The sequence below is a fragment of the Crotalus tigris genome, unplaced genomic scaffold, assembly GCF_016545835.1.
Source record: "Crotalus tigris isolate CLP2741 ecotype Arizona unplaced genomic scaffold, ASM1654583v1 scf7180000018484.1034840, whole genome shotgun sequence".
NCBI classification, from domain to species: Eukaryota; Metazoa; Chordata; class Lepidosauria; order Squamata; family Viperidae; genus Crotalus; species Crotalus tigris.
In genome coordinates this window covers 95,832-115,000 of record NW_024097032.1, presented here as the reverse complement: position 1 = coordinate 115,000, position 19,169 = coordinate 95,832, and the positions used below count along the sequence as shown (strand labels likewise).

The 19,169-nt window shown below is 37.3% G+C and overlaps 1 long non-coding RNA gene across 1 annotated transcript; it reads left to right on the top strand.

The window, feature by feature from the left end:
• Positions 1-1,901: 1,901 nt before the first annotated feature.
• On the top strand, positions 1,902-19,016 carry LOC120312291. Its single transcript, XR_005557847.1, has 3 exons — positions 1,902-2,134; positions 17,925-18,046; positions 18,887-19,016. It is a non-coding gene; the product is annotated as an uncharacterized LOC120312291 (long non-coding RNA).
• Positions 19,017-19,169: the final 153 nt, after the last annotated feature.

Below are 19,169 nucleotides of genomic sequence, written 5' to 3'. Positions count from 1 at the left end.
TGGTATGCCTGTTTGGATATTGCCAAGCCCTGTTTGGATATTGCAAAGTTGTCTCTAGGTTTGAGATCATAATATAGCTTGCATAATATAGCATGGGTATGTTTGTGGTGAATCTGAGCTTTGGTTGTGTTGTGACACATTGGCCAAAATGTATCAGAAGGTGACTAGAACTGTCTTCATTGTTAACAGGAAATATTGTAGGTTGGATGGGTACCACTAAGGCCGATGTTCTGATCTATTCTTTCTCTACTTTACTAAAAAAAAAAAGTAAAAGCCTCAGTTTTGATCAAAGTTATCATGGTAGAATGCGATCATATAGAAAATCACAATTTGAAATATGAATGGAGTAAATCATAAACATGGGAATTAATATTTTCTTTTTTCTTTTTCATGCATTTATTTTTTTGTTTCCTGCTTCTTATTTCTTTTCTGTGCATTGCATAATGTACTTACCTTGAAATGAATAACATATGCATGCATGTATATTCAGTCAGAGTTACCTCTGAAGAAACTGCATAGGATCTGGCTACATGAGGTCTAACAAATTAGATTTCATGAACTAGAGCAGTGGTAGCGAACCTATGGCATGCATGCCAGAGGTGGCACTCGGAGCTCTCTCTGTGGGCAAATGCACCAGTGCCCCAGCCCCTCCTCTCCCACAGCCCCTCCTCCTCCCCAGCAGTCCCCCCAGAAAGTTGCCCCGGAGCGCAGTCCGCGCAGAGCAACAGAGCCAAGGGCATGGCAGCCAGGCAGCGGGGACAAGACTCTGCCCTCGCGCCCTGTCACACGCAGATGATGCTGCGGGGCATGGGCGGAGGGCATGGTCACCATGGGGCTGCTGGGCTGCTTGGGTGATCTGCTGTGGTGGGCCGTAGAGGCAGTGGATGGCCATGTGGGTAGGTGGGGTGCAGAGCGGGGGTGAGCGGAGAGGCGGGGACGGTTTTTGGGCACTTGGTCTCTAAAAGGTTCACCATCACTGAACTAGAGATTCATGTCTCAAAGAACTTAGTACACAATTAATCTGTTACTTTTACTTTACAAATAGAGACCATTAGCTTTATTGCATTGCACAGAGCAAATGGCAGTATTAACCTATAGAGAGTGTTTCTAAAGGCAAGAACAAAACAGTGCATTAAAAGTATTTCTGTTAAATTTAATATTTTCTCCAACCTTGGCCCCTCAGATGTGTTGAATTGGCTCAGTGGCAATTTCAAAGGAATTGCCTGCACAGATTGAGGCAAAGAACCTATCATTTTTTGCTGCTGTCTGTGACAAATCTGCATTCACACTAAACAACCTAATTTTTGAGTTAATACAATAGAACCATGAACTAATCAAACAGACCACCTGCTAAGCCACAAAAAGCCCATGTAAAATTTCTATAGAACCAAGCTTAGTTTATGCTTGCATTTTCTCTGCTTGAGCTGTACCTACTTGACTAGGTTCATTGTATTCTGTGCCCATGGTCAAAGAACAGTACAATGAATATATGATGGTATTGACTTGAATTAGACCATGGAAATCACTAGGTGTTTGAGGGCAAAACATGGTCTCTCAGCCCAACTTATCACATATGATTGTTATGAGGAAAAATTACAGAAGACCTCACCTTCAGCAACATAGGTTGCCTTGAATCCAGAAGAAAGGCAGGATATAAATGTAATTTTCATACATGATTCACATATACAGTACATTCTATAGATCACAGGTGTCAAACTCGCTGCGTCATATGGTGTGTCATGACATATCACAACTTTTTTTGCATTACTGGAGCTGGGATGGGCATGGCCTCTGCATGATGCAATGGACCCAGGGGCCGGCAGTTTGACACCCCTGCTATAGATGATTGGGCAGCTTCCTTCACAACATCTGCGAAGCAGGGCAGCCTAGTTTAGGAAAATTCTACTATTTATCTTCCAACATCTACTAGGATCTGTCTTTTTCTGCATTAACAGCTTACTTGTTAATGTAAGCTGTTCAACAATTCCAAGTTGAGCAACAGCCAAAACTGATGCGTGTGTTCTCAAAATTACAGAGTTGAAAGACATTTACTGCCAAAGAAGCAAACATCAGATTAAAGAACTACTGCTAAATTTGGAACAAGGATCCATTATCTTCTGACAGCATCTGTAAGGTACTACTTACAGTTCTTTAGTAGGACTTCTTGTTTGGATATATTTTAATTTGGGTAAGGAGAAGACAAATGCATGGGTGATTTAACTTTGGATAAAGGAACATCATCAATAACAAAAACCATGCTGGAATCTGACAAATCAATAAAATCTTGTTTATTGCTACTATTATGGGATAGTTCCTCTTTCAGAGAGATTAACTGACTCATAATAAATACTGACTGGGGAGGGGCATTTTTAAGTTGGAATTGCTCCCAATACATCACTTAGCAAGAAATTTGAAACCTTTCTTCATTAAAGTTTGCAGGACTTGGAAAAATTTGGAAGAGTCCTATGATATATAGGCAGAATCTGCTAAACATTTAAAAGGTATTATATCTGACTCAGCCACTGTTTGGTGGCTGGACCTGTATATCATATGGGGTATGGAAAACCATGGTGGGTGGGTCAATGATGCTGAGAAAGTAAAGCCATGTTACATATGTCTCTTCTTTCCCTTTCCTTTAAAGATTTGGGGTTTTCATTTTTGTCTTTTTAGCGATGAGTTAAAACCTCTTCTAAGTCTCACCCTACACTTTGCATGTGTCCTTTACAAAAGTGGCAGAAAAACAGCATGCCCATTTCACAGTGGGCACAGGTTGGAATTTCAAGAGATTTACTCTGTCCCATACCAATTCACAAATTTGAAATATGAAAAAGTTTGCTTTCTACCACCACTTAAATGTAAGCAACAGACATTATGTAGATAAGTCAAGGTCTCCATGTGCCTGGTGGCATCAAAGAAGAAAAAATACTGAGGTGGGGTTGAGGAAGAAATGATATTGAATAATTCCATCAATATGTGTAAGACATTAAATAGTCATGTGTTATATGTTTTGTGCAAGATTGCCCACTTCCCTGAGCAGCCATTGGTAGTGGAATGTTGCTTGGTTCTCCTACTTCCCTTGTTGTAACTTCTTATATGAAAATATTCTGCCAAAGGAATGGGATCCCATACTTTTTATCAATCTGGTGTTGCAGTTTTCACTAACAGAGAAGCCTCCTTTGATACCACAGAGGGAGAAATACCGCAGAAACAAAATATGATTACACTCACTCCACTTGTCTAAACAGTGAAAAGTTTCAGGGATCCAGCATTTGCCCTAGTTTAATTTCTTATAATTTCTTTGCGAAAAATTTGCTGGAGTTTTCTTCACAGTGGGTAATATTTGCATTTTAAGAACAAATACATGGATTGAACCAATTGGGGGGGGGGATTTTACTCCATCAGTCTATCATAGTCTTCTCTCTAGATGCTAGAGAAATAGCTAGAACTCCAACATGCTGTTTAGTTTACATACAATTTTTGCATCAATTATCTCTTACTTTCTCTTCTTTAACTGTATTCTTATATACACTCCTAAGCTGTTCCTTTTGTGGCTAGAGTGAAGAAGTAAGGCAGATTTCTCTACTCGTCATCTATTATAGTATCCCCAGCAATATGCCACCAGTTGATTTATTTCACAAATTCTTGATCTGCCTGTCAGTTCAAACATTTTAGCAATCTTTATTTAGCCAGAATACCACAGCTGACAGCACCTAGGTGATCTTGGCTAATCAGAGTAAGCTAATCAAAGTAAATTCTAGTTAGTTTTTAGATGAGGTATAAACAGGAAATCCCATAGCTGTATGTTAGACTGAGACACTGAAAAATATTCTGGAAAAAGGCCACATCACTTCCTTACTCAAGAAAACAGGAAGATTGAGTTCATCAAGTCATTAGGAGGGAGGTTTAACTCAAGGAAAACTTTATTATTTGGCCGAAGTCCAGTCTTACAACTAGAAAAAAATAGATTTGAAAGGCATCACAGAGCTTATGATTGCATGAATGTTATGTGCCTTTCCTACTTCAACAGAAAGTAGACATTGCATCGCAAGTTTTAAAGACCAGCTTTCTTAGTTTGAAGCAAGCCTTCAAAGACTTTACTTCTTAATTTGGACCGGTGTGAGCATTCAGCATGGAAAAACTGAGGGATTGCCAGAATTGAAGAGCCTAATTAGCTGTTACGTTATTACCTATTCTATGTTACTTTTTTGCTTTCTCTTTTGCCAGGAGCAACCATAGTGGCCTATAACTAAAATGCTGTGAGAGGAGATGGACAGTTTTTTACCTGACATCTTCCAGCAGTAACTACTTATAGTGATATCTGCTTCAGTGGCAAGATAGATACAGCAGCTACATGGGGAAATGGTTAATTCTCATGCTATGAACCTGATCTAGACCTGATTAGATATGGTCCAGATCCATCTATCCCATCCCTGGAAAAAATATTTTCAAAATCATGCTCAGCAATGTTATCCAAATATTATCTGCTGCCTGCCATTGATTAAAGAGACAGCATTTTGGCATTTAACAGAGGATAAAGTATTAGCACCAGTTTGTTAATGGTGAATTGCTTGTTTCATCCTATACTAAAATAACCCCACAGCACATCATCTGCTTACTTCTGCAGCCAAGATGAGTGCAAGCTTTTCTGAGCTCAAGGCTAAGAATCTGAAATAAACTTCTGTCTTCGTTGATCTCTCAAAAGATTGTTTAGTTCTCTGTAGAGTTCAACTTAGGAAAAATGTGATTCATGCCTTTAGAGCAGGGGTGTCAAACTGTTGGCCCACGGGCCGGTTTCATCATACCAGAGCCACACCCACCCCATTGCTAGCAATGGCAAAAAAGCTCTGATATGTCATGCGACGTCACGTGACATCGCGAGTTTGACATGCCTGCTTTAGAGGGATCATTAAAGCCTACTTAATAATTTTCTTCCCAGCTGGCATCAATCATTTGGATTGCATTCTAAAATACACATGGATCAGACGTGTCAAACTCGCGATGTCATGTGACATCGCCCGACAATGGGGTGGGCATGGCTTCCATGTGACACATCTGGCCCGCAGGCCAGAAGTTTGATACCCCTGACATAGACCATGTTCAGATATTTGAAATGATACTGAAGATTTGCATAAACAAATTGTATCTTTTAACAAAAATAATTGGGGGGTAATTTGTGTGTGTTATTGTCACTGTCTCCATTTATATACTATATTTAATTTTTTTTTTAAAAAAACCAATACTTCAAAGATAGCTCCAACTAGCTATTATGGCAGTTTAATCCCAGTAAATATCAGAGAGTTGGCTGCATTTTATATAAAAATGTCACAACGAAAGTAGGATAATAAATATATTAGCCTTCCTAATTTTGGCTTGGGGCAGTATGCAAAATAATTTGATGATTTCTTACAAGGCAAAATTTCTGGTTGGATTCCTCCTCCTCTCTCCCTCCCCCCCAAATGTATCATTAAGGAACAAAATTTATTAGCAACTTTAGATGCATGGCTGGACACATAAGCACAAACCTATCCCAGTGAGATTCCCTTCACTTGAATGGTGTTTAATATGGCATCTTGAATGCATAACTGTTATCCCCCTCCTATTAAATGAAGATATATTATCCGTATTTGTCTTAAGCATTCTGTTTTAACACTCTGCATATATATTCATTAGCACCTGGAATAAGAGTAGGTTTGCACTTTTACAATTGCTGCTTTTTCCTTATTTCCCAGGGATGGCCTAGATACAAGAGCTCCATGTTCCTTCTCCTTTGCAATTTCAGTGTCTGTCATTCACATGTAGAAAACTCAGCTCTCTATTTAACACATTGCTGGTGAGAGATAGACATTTACAGGGCCCCTCTGCCCTTGAGCTGTTCCATTAGTGCATGGAAAGCACCTTGCAGTCTGTGACAAGCGCAGCAGATCGGCACTAAATCAAAAATCAGTGCCAGCCAGGGATCTAAGCCACCATGAAGGTCACAGACATCAACCGCATGCCATCTCAATCCAAACAAAACACACTGGATACAGAGGGATTTTCGCAACTCACAATAGGAGGCAAACATGTCATGTTAGAATAATCCCCTCTAGCAGCGAAAAGGGTAAACTGACCTTTTTTATATAAGCACTTTGGCATCCTTAATCAAACTTTGAAAGAGAATGGTAGTAATTTGGGGGTGATTGTTTTAATGCTGCAATTGAAGCTCTGGCTATTGAGCTGCCTTTAGGATGAAGAAGTTATCTTTTTTATAAGATGCTGATCTAATATTATTATTTAGTCTTTTTTTTAAAAGTCCAATATAAAAAATGGTGCTCATATGTGATGGTCACCAACTAATGTTACTAACTATTCTGTCATTTTTACAATGTTTAATTGTTAATGTTTTGTGCAGTTATAGAAAATGATAATGATGATGTTAGAGAGGCAAGCTAATGCATAAGCCATTCAGAAATGTGGATGGAAACTATCCTGTCTCTGGGCCCATAAAGAAGGGAAATAGATGTGCATTTTATGAGCTCTAGGATGTTTTGCTGGAATGCAAGAGACTGAACAGCGGGACTCCCTGGTTTTCATGATTCCATGCACGCGCCTCCCCAAAACCTACAGAGGCCATAGGAACAATTTCTTTGCAGGGTCTTTTCAAAAGGTATGTGCTTCTTTCCCAATGAATCAAACAGCAGAGGCTCCTTCCATGTAACAGAGGGAACCGATTTGCTTCAGTGAGCCGAGGGTGTATGGGGCGGAATGGGGGAATGTGTTCGCTTGGTGCACTAAGGGCTATTTTTAATTTTTAACCATTAGTTCCAGAGATGGAGACATGCTTTGGTTCCTCATACCAGAAGCAAAATATAAAGACTAGCAGAAATTTGCAGGATTGTGGACAATGAGAGAAAGAAAATTGCTCTCTCATTGGGTAGATTATAAATAGGTAACCAAAAAAACTTCTTCCTCCTATAGGCTGCATTTTACCTCTGCTCAGAAATGTTTTTAGAGCAAAGCAGCTTAACAACTTGCTTTTTCTTTGGGTTGCTCTTGGGGAGGTGAGCATTTCTCCTAGGAATGGCTTTCTTGGATCCTCCACTTCTTTTGATACTGCGCGCTGTTTTTAACAGCCAGTTTATTATTGGACAAGGGATCCGTTTCAAAATTGTGCCTAGAATTCAAAGCAGCCTCCCTAAACATGATTCTCCTCTGATGAACTGGTGCTAAAACTTGCAGAATTTTAAGCCACCATGACCAAGGTATGACCAGGCCTAACATAGAATTTGTCTTTTGGTGGTTCAGACTGTTGCCTTTTCATTTGGATTGGACCACATCCTGGAAGGAATTGAACCAGAATAGTTAGCATAAAGCAGCAGTTCCCCAACCTTTTTGGCAAAAGGGATAGGTTTCGTGGAAGACAATTCTTCAATGAATGGGGGGGGGGGAATTGTTTCAATTTTGCTGGCTTGCTTGCCTGCCACTCTCTTCAGCAGTGTGACCTGGTTTCTAACAGGCATGATATGTGACTTCTTTCTTTTTTATTCTTCATAATGCCCATAAAGAAAGAACAGACCTTCAACTGTGTGGTTGCAGATCCCATCTTGATTGCTTTGATGCTTTCCCCAAGCAGATGTTCCTCAGCCCAGAATCCTATATCATTCATAACTTTCACAGCAAAGAATTGAATTGGATAGATTCACTTGCATAGCTAAGGAAGCTTAAATATTTCATTCTCTGTGAATTTCATTGCATATTTAATCTATATAATCCCTGTTAAGCAACTGCCTTATTTAGTAATTATTTGCAATTACAATGAAGATGAAAAAGTAACTTTATGACCTATCTTGGCATTTGTGACCTTTGCAGGTCTGTAAAGCAAAGGAAAATTGAATTAAGATTGTAGGCAGAGTTGCAGTTTCATTTTGCAATTGCTTCACTTAACAATCAAGTGGCTGATCCCAATGTTGGTCATTAAATGAGGATAATCTGCATTCTCTGGTTAATATATAAATTAAAGAAGACTGTACAGGTAGTCCTTGATTTATGACTATAATTGAGCCCAAAATTTATGGTGCTAAATGAGAAATTTGTTAAGTGAGTTTTGCCCCATTTTACGACTTTTTTGTCACATTTGTTAAGTGAATCACTGCAATTGTTAAGTTAGTAACATGGTTGTTAAATGAATCTGGTTTCCCCATTGACTTCGTTCGTCAGCAGTTCGCAAAAGGGTATCAAATGACCCCAGGACATTGCAACCATCATAAATATGAACCAGTTGTCAAGAATCGGAATGTAAAACACAGGACCATGGAGGTGCTGCAATGGTCATAATTGTGAAAAATGGTCTTAAGTCACTTTTCTCACTTGCTGTTGTAACGTCATATGGTCACTAAATGAACTGTTGTAAGTTGAGGATTACCTATACAGTATGGATTTTGCACTTCTGTAAATTTTGCATTGAAGTTTTCAACTCTAAAACATGTATTAAGAAGCCTTTAAAATTTAACTTTTAGGGGAAAATATAAAGCAAAACCTCTATTTTAATGGACCAGCTAGAGGGAGGGGGTGTCCATTATTCCTGATTGTCCATTAAATCGGAAAGTATGTCATCAAGAGCAATGTTATTATGCAAATTATATTTGTGTCATTTCATGTCAATTGCATAATGACACAAATTGATGCAAATGATGTAATTATGCAAATGACCTAAATGATGTAAATACCACAAGAATTCATCTGTTGCATCCAAAATTCATTGCCTTTAGGTTTGCTAAATTGAGATTGCATTGCATTTGTAATGTCCCACATTAGATAGAATAAAATACATTCAGTCATGTATTGTGAGAAAATATGTATTTATATATATATGTATTTGTTTATTTATACAGATTACAATCTTTACATGCCTGTGAACAATCCATTGTTTTGTAAAACATTCCAAATAGCAAAGCAGAATAAGTAGGATATCATATGAAAAGAAGAAAAATCTTGTGTGCCAGTACTTTGTCTTTCAGAAACATCAAGAGTGTTAAAGCAATTTTCCACAGTCTAATGCTATGAGAAATGTAGTCAAAGAAGTAAGAAGACACTGGGGCTGCCTTAAAGACCAAAAGTGACACAGCTAAAATTGTTCAACACCCAATAATTCTGACTTAGACTGTGTTGACTTTGTAGTGCAGCTCAAAAACAAGGGAGTATCACTTTTAAGCCACCATGCCATTGGACTGATGACAGCCAGCTCTTAATGGCTAAATTTAAACTGATTAAGTTTAGTCCAAACGAAGAAATAGTTTGAACTAAACTATTCTGAATGCAAACTCACAGCAACTGGCATATTGGTCCTAAGTATTTACTGGGACAGAGAGCTACATCTTCCTGATGACTCCATGAATTTAGGCCAGTGATGGCGCACCTTTTAGAGACCGAGTGCCCAAACTACAACCCAAACCCTTCCTGAAGTAAATAATTGGGCTACTTTCATGGTCTCGGATAAAAAGGCTATTTAAGGGGAAGGATTGAGGATTAATTTCCTAAGTGAAAATACTGCTGATTCATATGGGATCCTATAAATAGAAAGTATGTGTTCAGGATATACATTAGAATACCTAGCATAAATATTTACTTAGAATCTCACTACACAAGCCTACAATATTTCTGTGCTTTGACTCTCTAGTGTACTTTTGATCATTCATTTATTAAAAAGAGATTCCATATTGTCATAGTTCGAAGCATTGATAGACCACTTCTTTCAGAGAGCCAACCAGCTCTGTCTGAGAAAAATGTAGCGAGGATGAGGGATTGTTTCTCTCATTTCACAGTTTATTTAATAAATTTATATGGTTGTCCATCTCTGGGTGACTAACAACACATTAAAACAACAAAAGTTAGTTTTTATCCCCCCACTTCCAACATTGACAAATAGAGCAAATATTCATTGTCCTATGCCGCCTTCTGTGGAGAAAAAAACACACCCTTATTCTCACTTCAAACAAAAGTGGAATAAATTGTCTGTACATCCATGTGCCCCAAGTCAGTTTTCAATAGACCAAGTGAGAACTTGGTCTTTAATGGGGCTAAAAGATCTAAGGGTATATTTCACTGAGGGAAGGCAAGGTGTATTATGGAAGAAGTAGAATGGCAACTTCTGGAGGGCTTAGCAACTATTTAACCTTCACCACAGAGGATGACCTCTCAAGAAAGCTGGTCCCAAGTTGTTTATGGATTTGCAATGAATCCTGCTTGATAGTTCCTTGACATCCAGCTACAGCAGTAGAAGATGGAAAGGATTCCTTATTAAAAACTGTCTTCCAATTGCACCAGTCAATGCTTCCCCCCCCCCCCCAAATTGGGTTGCTGAAAAAAGAAAGCTTGAGGGAAATTCCTGAGTGGAATTTTCTGTGAAAAATTTTGTGAGCTTGATTCTTGTTCTATCACAAACTCCTAAATGGGCATATGATCAGAGGCAGTTGTGTCTTTGTTCACACAACTTCTTCAGCCAAAAGATTCCAATAACCTCTCAGCAAGCACATTCTTACTTCAAACTTCCACCCAAAGGCTAAATGTGGAGCAGTCACCATCTTAGATTTATCAGTCTGATTTCCAGGAATTTAAAATGCAGATGTTTCTGGCCTCAGACAACACAGTCAGTTTAAGATTTTGGATAAAGAGGTGTATGTTAATGGATTACAGTGGTGATGTACCTTCATTAGTTATTCTTTTTAGTTTCTGGCATGTTGTATAAATCTAGACTTTATGTTGATCTTTTGCACCTCAGGATTATCACTGAAAAATAAAAATGAATCAGGAAGTCTGAAATGTGTTCATGCATATTTGGAACACCAGTTCGTGATACTGTGTTCAACTGTTATAGGAAAAGTCTCAAATGATATAGACAGCGTTATGTGAAGAACAGCAGCGAGGGCTTTTATCTGGATTTCTATGGATTTGAGACAAAAGAACAGAAGAGAATCGAGTAGCTTGTAATACACTGCCATCTAGTGATCAATCTCCATAAAGGAGAAAGCTTAGAGGAAAACGGTGGAGACCAAAAGTTTGTCAGACTTTTCTATTCCCGCTCCCCCTCCTTCCATTTTCCTGATTCTTCTACTACCGGTAACGTTCTGCTTCTGCTGTCAGAATTTTGTCACTTATCCATGCTGCAGCTTTTATTAAAGTGAAGCACACCTTTGAGTTACATTATTCATTTAAAATTAACTATATTACCAGCTTCACCAAACCATTAGCGGTGAAAGCTTTTGCAAAAGGCGCGCACCCCGTGCCTCTCCCTGCCTCCCCCGTCAATTAACAAACTTTTTCTGTTCATCACTCATCAATCGTCAGCCAGCGAGTCTGTTCTATTTAAATACGCAGCCCTTTTTTTTTCACTTAATGCATCCCATCTGTTTCTGAAATAAATTGCAATAATCCGTGTTTAATGTTAATCAATGTATTACTAAATATGCAAATTATATTAAAAGACGTGGTTTGAAAAAGCTTTCATTTGTAAATATGGGAGCTCAAAAGAAGAAGCATATCTAAAAGGCATTTAGCTACAGTAGCCTAACTTTAACACTGTGGCAGATTTATAAAGAGGCTTGTGAGTTGATCTTTTCCCCACAAGGGGATATGTAAAACTATTGCATATCAGATGTTGTTAATATCTTATGGGCTAACAGAGTAAGAGCATAGTTTTGGAGACATCTCTTTTTATATTTAAATTAATCCTAGTCTATCTTTTAAAATTTTATTTGCTTATTATGGAAGTTCATCTCAACATGAGGATGTTCTTCAAGAGTTGATGAGCCAGAGTGAAAGTTGCAATTTGAGGCAAAATAATATAAGGCCATCAAGTTCTGGATCAAGATGCTCTTTCAGGCAGTGGCACCATAGAAATAAGACTAAAAGAGCAGATCTCTAGGGCTCCACTCCACAAAATAATCAGAATCGGCCTGAAACTAACTGCTTAGCTTTTGAGATTCTACAGTTTTCCAGTTGAAATTGCTATCCACCAATCCTTGAATCAGCAGAAAACAATATGCGTATAAAGTTTCTGTCCCCATTGCTGATCCCACTCATGTCTTCATTTCCAGACACTGTTGGAAAGAGATTCGCTTGAGGAGAATCCCTAGTAGATTTGGCACATCTTGAAACAATTGCCCTTTTGCGATGTTGGAATTAGGGCAAAAGCATTACTTTAAAACTGCTACAGCTAAGGACAGCTGAAACCCAAAATTAAAGCAAAGTCATAGGGATGTGGCAAAGGATACTGCCAATGGTAACGCAAAACCCTAAGTAAAGCAATATAGACACATAGAGATAAGCCACTGTGGTGGTCTCCCATGGAGAATGAGACACGCACACAGGTATCTCGGGATGGGAGCCCAGAGCTGACTCCAACACCCTCTTTTATTGTTACTACAGTTTTTACATCACACAGCGTAATCAAAGGATGTATATAGGGGTGATTACAATGTATCAAATAACAGACACTCTCCAGATGCAAGGCTACAGCAGGTGTTCTTATCAGACTCTGTCCAAATGGTTGATGAATGCATCCTGTGTCTGGAGCAGTCCGTTTGTTATCTCAAGGCCCTTGTGGGAGATGCCCATGGACATATTTGTGCAATTAATCCCACAAGCCACATTTATACACAATTCAAAAACCTAAGAAGGAAACAAAAAGACTAACACAACTCCTCCAGTAGGCCACATTCAGATAAGCAGGGATCAACACCAGACAAACAAGCAGAAAACAATATACTAATCAAGGAACTACCAAGAAAACCATGTCCCCCATCAACAGTGGCAGGGCAACCAACTCCACATCTACAGACAACAAACCCCATATTGATTTCTACTGATGATGTTACCTAATTGGTTAAAGATCAAATAGCACCAAAGACTCTACAGTTCTACCCGGGTCTGCAGATATTTTCTATTGGAAGTAATGTAATTTGCCATCCAAAAAAGAGAAACACTAAGAATGCTTCTCTGTTGTCAAGTTAATATGCTAACCACCTGTCCTTGTAACAGCAGACAGCTATACAGTACTAACATAAAACATATTGTGCTCACTACTGATTCCTATCCTGCTACAGGTTAAGTACTACTTTAGTTATAATGTACAGAGCATATTAAGAACAGAGATTTGTGGATTCCCCTGGGTTTTCTTTTGTCTAGCTTACCAACGATCCCCAGCTGGCAGGAAAACATCCATTAACAAAACTGCTATATGTACCTCCAGCTGTTGCCTTATGTTATGGGGAATGGGAGAGGTGCTTATCAAGTATCAAGTCCACAAAGTGATCCATCCATCCATTTGCATATGATCAATTCTTGAGTCTGTGGGCAAGTTTATCAGAAGAACAAAATACAAGAGATGGCTGTCATTAACTGAAAAAGGGATTTGAACTGGGCTTTTCTATATAGTTCTCTTAAACTCTGTATACTGTTGTATTGTTTTGGTTAAATGGTAAATTAAATCAGACTTTCAGCAGATACGGAATATACCGTATTTTCAAAAACAACTTAAATATTTTTCCTGATTTTATTCATCACATTTATGTTTCTCATTCACTTTTCAAATGACTAGGATAGACAACCTAGAGTTCTCTAAAACAAAATAATACAATTCACATATTTTGATCTTTTTTCTTAGAAATAATCACTCTATTTCTCCAGAGACATAAAAGGATTTTTTCTCCCTCTGCCACCAGAACAAGAAACATATAATTCTATAAGATTTATTTAATTGGCCCTGCACAATATTACACACAAGTTCAAGGATAATAATAATAATAATAATAATAATGTTAGAAGGGACCTTGGAGGTCATCTGGAGGTCATGGCTGTCCAGTCTCTTCTTAAAATCATCCAGTGTTGGAGCATTCACCGCTTCTGGAGGCAGGTTGTTCCACTGGTTAATTATTTTAACTGTCAGGAAGTTTCTTAATTCTGGGTTGCTTCTCTTCTTGATTGGTTTCCATCCGTTGCTTCTTGTCCTGCCTTCAGGCGCTTTGGAGAATAGCTTGACTCCCTCTTCTTTGTGGCAGCCCCTGATTTATTGTAACACTGCTATCATGTCCCCCCTCATCCTTCTCTTCGTTAAACTAGACATACCCAATTCCAGCAACCGTTCTTTATATGTTTTAGCCTCCAGTCCCCTAATCATCTTTGTTGCTCTTCTCTGTACTCTTTCTAGAGTTTCAGCATCCTTTTTACATCGTGGTGACCAAAACTGGATGCAGTATTCCAAGTGTGGCCTTACCAAGTCATTGTAAAGTAGTATTAATACCACGTGATCTTGATTCTATCGCTCTGTTAATGCAGCCTAGCACTGTGTTGGCCTTTTCGGCAGCTGCAGCACACTGCTGGCTCATATTTAAGTGATTGTCCACTAGGACTCTGAGGTCCCTCTCACAGTTACTACTATTGAGCAAGGTACCCCCTATACTGTACCTGTGCATTTGGTTTTTCTTACCTAAATGTAGAACTTTGCTTTTTTCACCATTGAATTTCATTTTGTTGAATAGTGCCCAGTGTTCAAGTCTGTCCAGATCCTCCTGTATCTTAAGCCTGTCTTCTGGAGTGTTGGCTATTCCTGCCAGCTTGGTGTCGTCTGCAAATTTGATGATTTCCCCATCTATCCCCTCACTCTTCAATAATGAATATTCATGGGAGCCAACAAGAATGGAAGGAATCATTTATTTTTAAATACATAGAAGGCATATTTATTGTTAACTAGAAAATAACCTGTTTGTTTTTTGTTTTCTCTAGTTACAGTCTATTTCTTTGGTGTAATACTTTGATAATTACTCTTGCCGTTACTCATCTTTCACATGGATACCTTTACCTGGCATTTTTTTTTTCTAATAGAACTATGCAACACAGAGAGAGAATCCACTGCCTATGTAAGAAGAAAAATGATGAAAATGAAATGCATTTTATGTCATGACTTTCTGATGCTGTTGAGGCATATGTCTAGGTCTAGGAAATTAGATAATCTCGTAAGATATAAACAAAATTAAAACTTTTTCTTAAAAAAGGGGAAAAAAAGTATTGCAAAGCTTTCAGCGTTGGGAAAGATAAAAACAGAAAGGTGTGAAAAACTAGATGGAAAATGCAAAAACAATAAACGTACATTTATATTAATCTGTAATTTAAGATAACTTGAATAGAGAAAATGCACATTGGAGATTATAATGCTTAATTATACTCATTCCCAAAATAAAAATATTAAGCAATGTTTATAGTTCAGATTGGTTATCTATTTCTTAGAGACAAACAGATCACTGTAAAACTGTTCCTGGATCTTTATAGGGTCTAACAGCCTTTAATTAGAGACTCCAGAGAAACATACCTTAATTTCATTCACTTGCTTTACTCTTGGATTGTTTTATATGACAAAAGCTCCTTATCTACTGAACAGGACACATTGGGAAAATCTACTTTTATAGGTAGTTCTCTTTTAGCACCTGCCTTGTACAGCAACTTTTCAAAGTTGTGATAGTGATGAAAAAGTAACTTTATGATCCATCCTTGCATTTATGACCTTTGCAGGTCTATAAATCAAAGGAAAGCTAAAGTAAGATCATAAGTACAATTGCAGTTTTACTTAGTAACTCCTTTGTTTAATGAACGAGTTGCTGCTCCTTTATGTTCACTAAAGAAGGATTACCTAAGGAAGTATTCTTAAGATGTTGATTGAGCCTCTGAGCATCCTTCACCTAAATATAGAAGCACTTCACCAATCTTGGTTTATCTTGAAGAAAGGCAGAGTCAGGCCTACTTGGTATTTGGATGAAAGACTGGGCATTGGAGGCTGAAGACTAGATTGTGAAGTTGAAAACAACCCCAAAAAGATGGCAACTCTAAAATACTTCTGTGTATGGAAAATGTAATTCGATGTTGTTATGCCTTGGCAATGAGCTCTGTAATGAAGAAATTAGGGGTTATTTCTCAGTCATTCTGTAAGCCCAACCCTTTTCCTTGGAGGATTTGATATGTTCAATAGTTCTTTAACACTACTGACTAGATTGAATTAGTTTAACTTTATTAGTTTTACTTCTAACAATCTTGATTTTTAGTGCCTTCAAATAATGTTCTAGAATTATATTTCTTTTCCTGGTTTCTTTATCCCTTCTCACAATCCTCTTTAGCTTTAACAATCCTCTTTTAGAAATCCAATGTAGGAAAATTATCCAGATCACTTTTGTAGTTTGTTATGTAACATCTTTCTCTATGTCATTCTTATAGCCTATTATTTTCAAATCAGTTTCAATCTGATCATGTAGAAATTGTCCTTCTTCCGTAGCATCTTTTAAACAGAATCTATCTATAGAGGCAGGCATTATTAAAATTAATTTCTGGGATTTTTGTTCAAAAATATCCTTCAATATGCCCTGAAGTCTTATTTTTTTTAAAGAATTCAAACCAGAATCATTTTCCCATGGGGAAGATTCTTTACAGTTAATTCCAAAATGTTTCAGATTTATCTGGATCCTTAATATGTTTGTAACTTTCTAAAACTGAAGTTTTAATCACCTTTTGCTGTTTATTAAAAACACATTTAAAGTCCTTAAACTTGTATTTAAAACTTTTATCACTAAAGTTTGAAGGAAACTCACTTGGTGCTATAAAATTTGTTGATCCAAAGGTTCTGAATAGCTGACCAGCAGTTTCCAAAAGTGACTGAAAATAAAAGATGCAAATCTAATGTCCTTTTAAAGCAGAGGTCTTCAAACTTGGTCCTTTTATGACTTGTGGACTTCAACTCCCAGAATTCCTTAGCAGGGCTGAAGAATTCTGGGAGTTGAAGTCCACAAGCCATAAAAGGGCCAAGTTTGAAGACCCCTGCTCTACTACTTTTGATCAAATCTGTCATGAGGAATTGGAAAGGAAAAAAATATGCCTAAATCAAAATAAAAAGTCCTTCAGTACAAAAACAAAAACATAATAAATGAAGGCTCTAATGCCATCTGGGGGTTCATAGTCATATCACAGCAGCTCTGTTCTGGCAATGTGACATGTGAGGTCCTGATCCAGCAACATCCCTGACAACTGAAGTGATCTGCTGTGAACTCCATTTATCAAATGGTGTATGAATATGCAAGCAATCTCCTATTATTAATCATTGTTTTACAAGGAGCATGATGAGAAAATAAAATGCAATGTTTATACGGGATAGATGGCAATCTGTTTAATTTCTCATAGCCGACTATGTGCAGTTACACCAATAAACCATTTACTAAAAAGCCTGTCTTGGAATGAGGCACTATGGATAATAGGCAAAATATTTGTGTCATCACCAAAACACTCATTAGAAATTCTGTAACGTTAAATGAAAAGCTACAGCATGTCTCTTGGTTCCAATTAAGCAATCTACAACTGCTCCTTAGAATATAAACATGATGACAAAAAAGGAAACATTCAATGAACTCACAAAGACTTGTACTAGTAAAAGCTCCTTATAGCTAATTTGCATTAAGAGCTTTCCTAACAGTAGTGATTGTCTTTAAACACAGGGGATGTTTTAGTTCCTTATGTTGCTTTGTACAATGATTGTACTTGATTGTGCCTTAGCAACTGATGCCTTGCTAAGGGATGTCTGCTACAAGATATCAATATTAAAAATGTAAAAGATCAAGACTGAGTACTTCTGATCATATGCCAACTTCCAAAATAAAATCCCCAATGGGAGGGTGTGGGCAAGGGAGCATGACTTTACAACACATGCAGAGAAATCTAGCACATCAGTGCAAAATGTCAACTGCCCACTTCCAATTCTACCCTCTAGTCTAGTCCAGATAATAAACTCTTGCTAAATTTGTTTTGAAGATAACATAAGCAGATGTGGGATATGGATAAATTCTGTAAGTTTTTTTTCTAAAAGCAAATCATCGACTAGCATCTGACCCTTCCTTGAAAAATTAATACCATTGCAGAATATATTAATAGAACTTGGAGAAGAGGAAAATCACTGGATTGGGAAAAATTCAATTGTTATAAGAAGGGACTATCAATAGATGGAGAACCTTTGAGAATAATCCTTTCTTTGAAACAAAAGGTATGTTCCCTTTTATAAAATGTATTATTTTAAAAAAGTTTAAAATAGCACCTAAGAACATTTACAGATTTCATTTCTTTTGTGAAGGAAATGCATCTTAAATCTCTTGTAAGGAATCTGATATTTTGTCATCACCTTGCTTGCATACTGAAGTAGTGATCACTTCCTACAGATACTACCATAGATGAAAGAGGCAATCCTATTGACAACATACGAGTTTAGGAATAAAAGACATTGGTCAATGCTTATCTTTACTACTTTTCCATTTTAACTTTTGAAACCTTGAAGACCCCTTTGAGATGGGAAAAAGAAAATCTGAAGAGAGGACAAATTCTATGACTAAATGAATTGAAGATCAATATTTCCAGAAGCCAAGGGAAGGAGTGTACAAAGTTTATTTGTTTGACTAAGGTTAAAGTTAGCTGTTTTATAAAACTCTGGGATTTCTTATGGACTTTTTGCTGACAGTAGGACTAAAATATTAACAATATATGAATTTGCACATGAATAAAGGATGGGTTATAAGAAGAGATACTTGCATGTAACCTTGTAAGGGATGAAGAATTATTAAGCTTGTTTGTATCTATTGTAATGAAGATCAGAAATAAGAATTGTTTCTTTTCTTTTTAATTTTTTTCCTCTGTCTCTTTTCCTTTTTGCACTTTCTATTCTTTAGTTTTTTTCTTTTTGAATTTACTTTATACTGTATTTTATCTTTTTTAAATAGATCAATAGTTATTATAAAAACATTGCAATAAAATGACAGACTCTTCTGAAAGACTCAAGGCAACTGCTTTGAAAACTTTCACTGGTTCTCTATGCCTTTGTATTTATCCACAGCTTTGCAGATGTTTCCAGCAGAAGTGTTGCTTGTAAACAGCTAACAGGTGACTCAAATGAGAGGCATGTTCCATTATGGCAGATATAGGACATCTCCAGAAGACATAGCTGGCATTCTTGCTATGTAAATGCACTCCAGGTAAACCCAAACTGCAAACTTAAGTAGTAACATTATTCTTTCTGGCCTTTTGATTAAAACAATAATTATTATGTATTAGGGTTACATCCCAACCTTTATTTTTACAACTTGAGGCAGCATACATAATGGTCTATCCTCTTATTT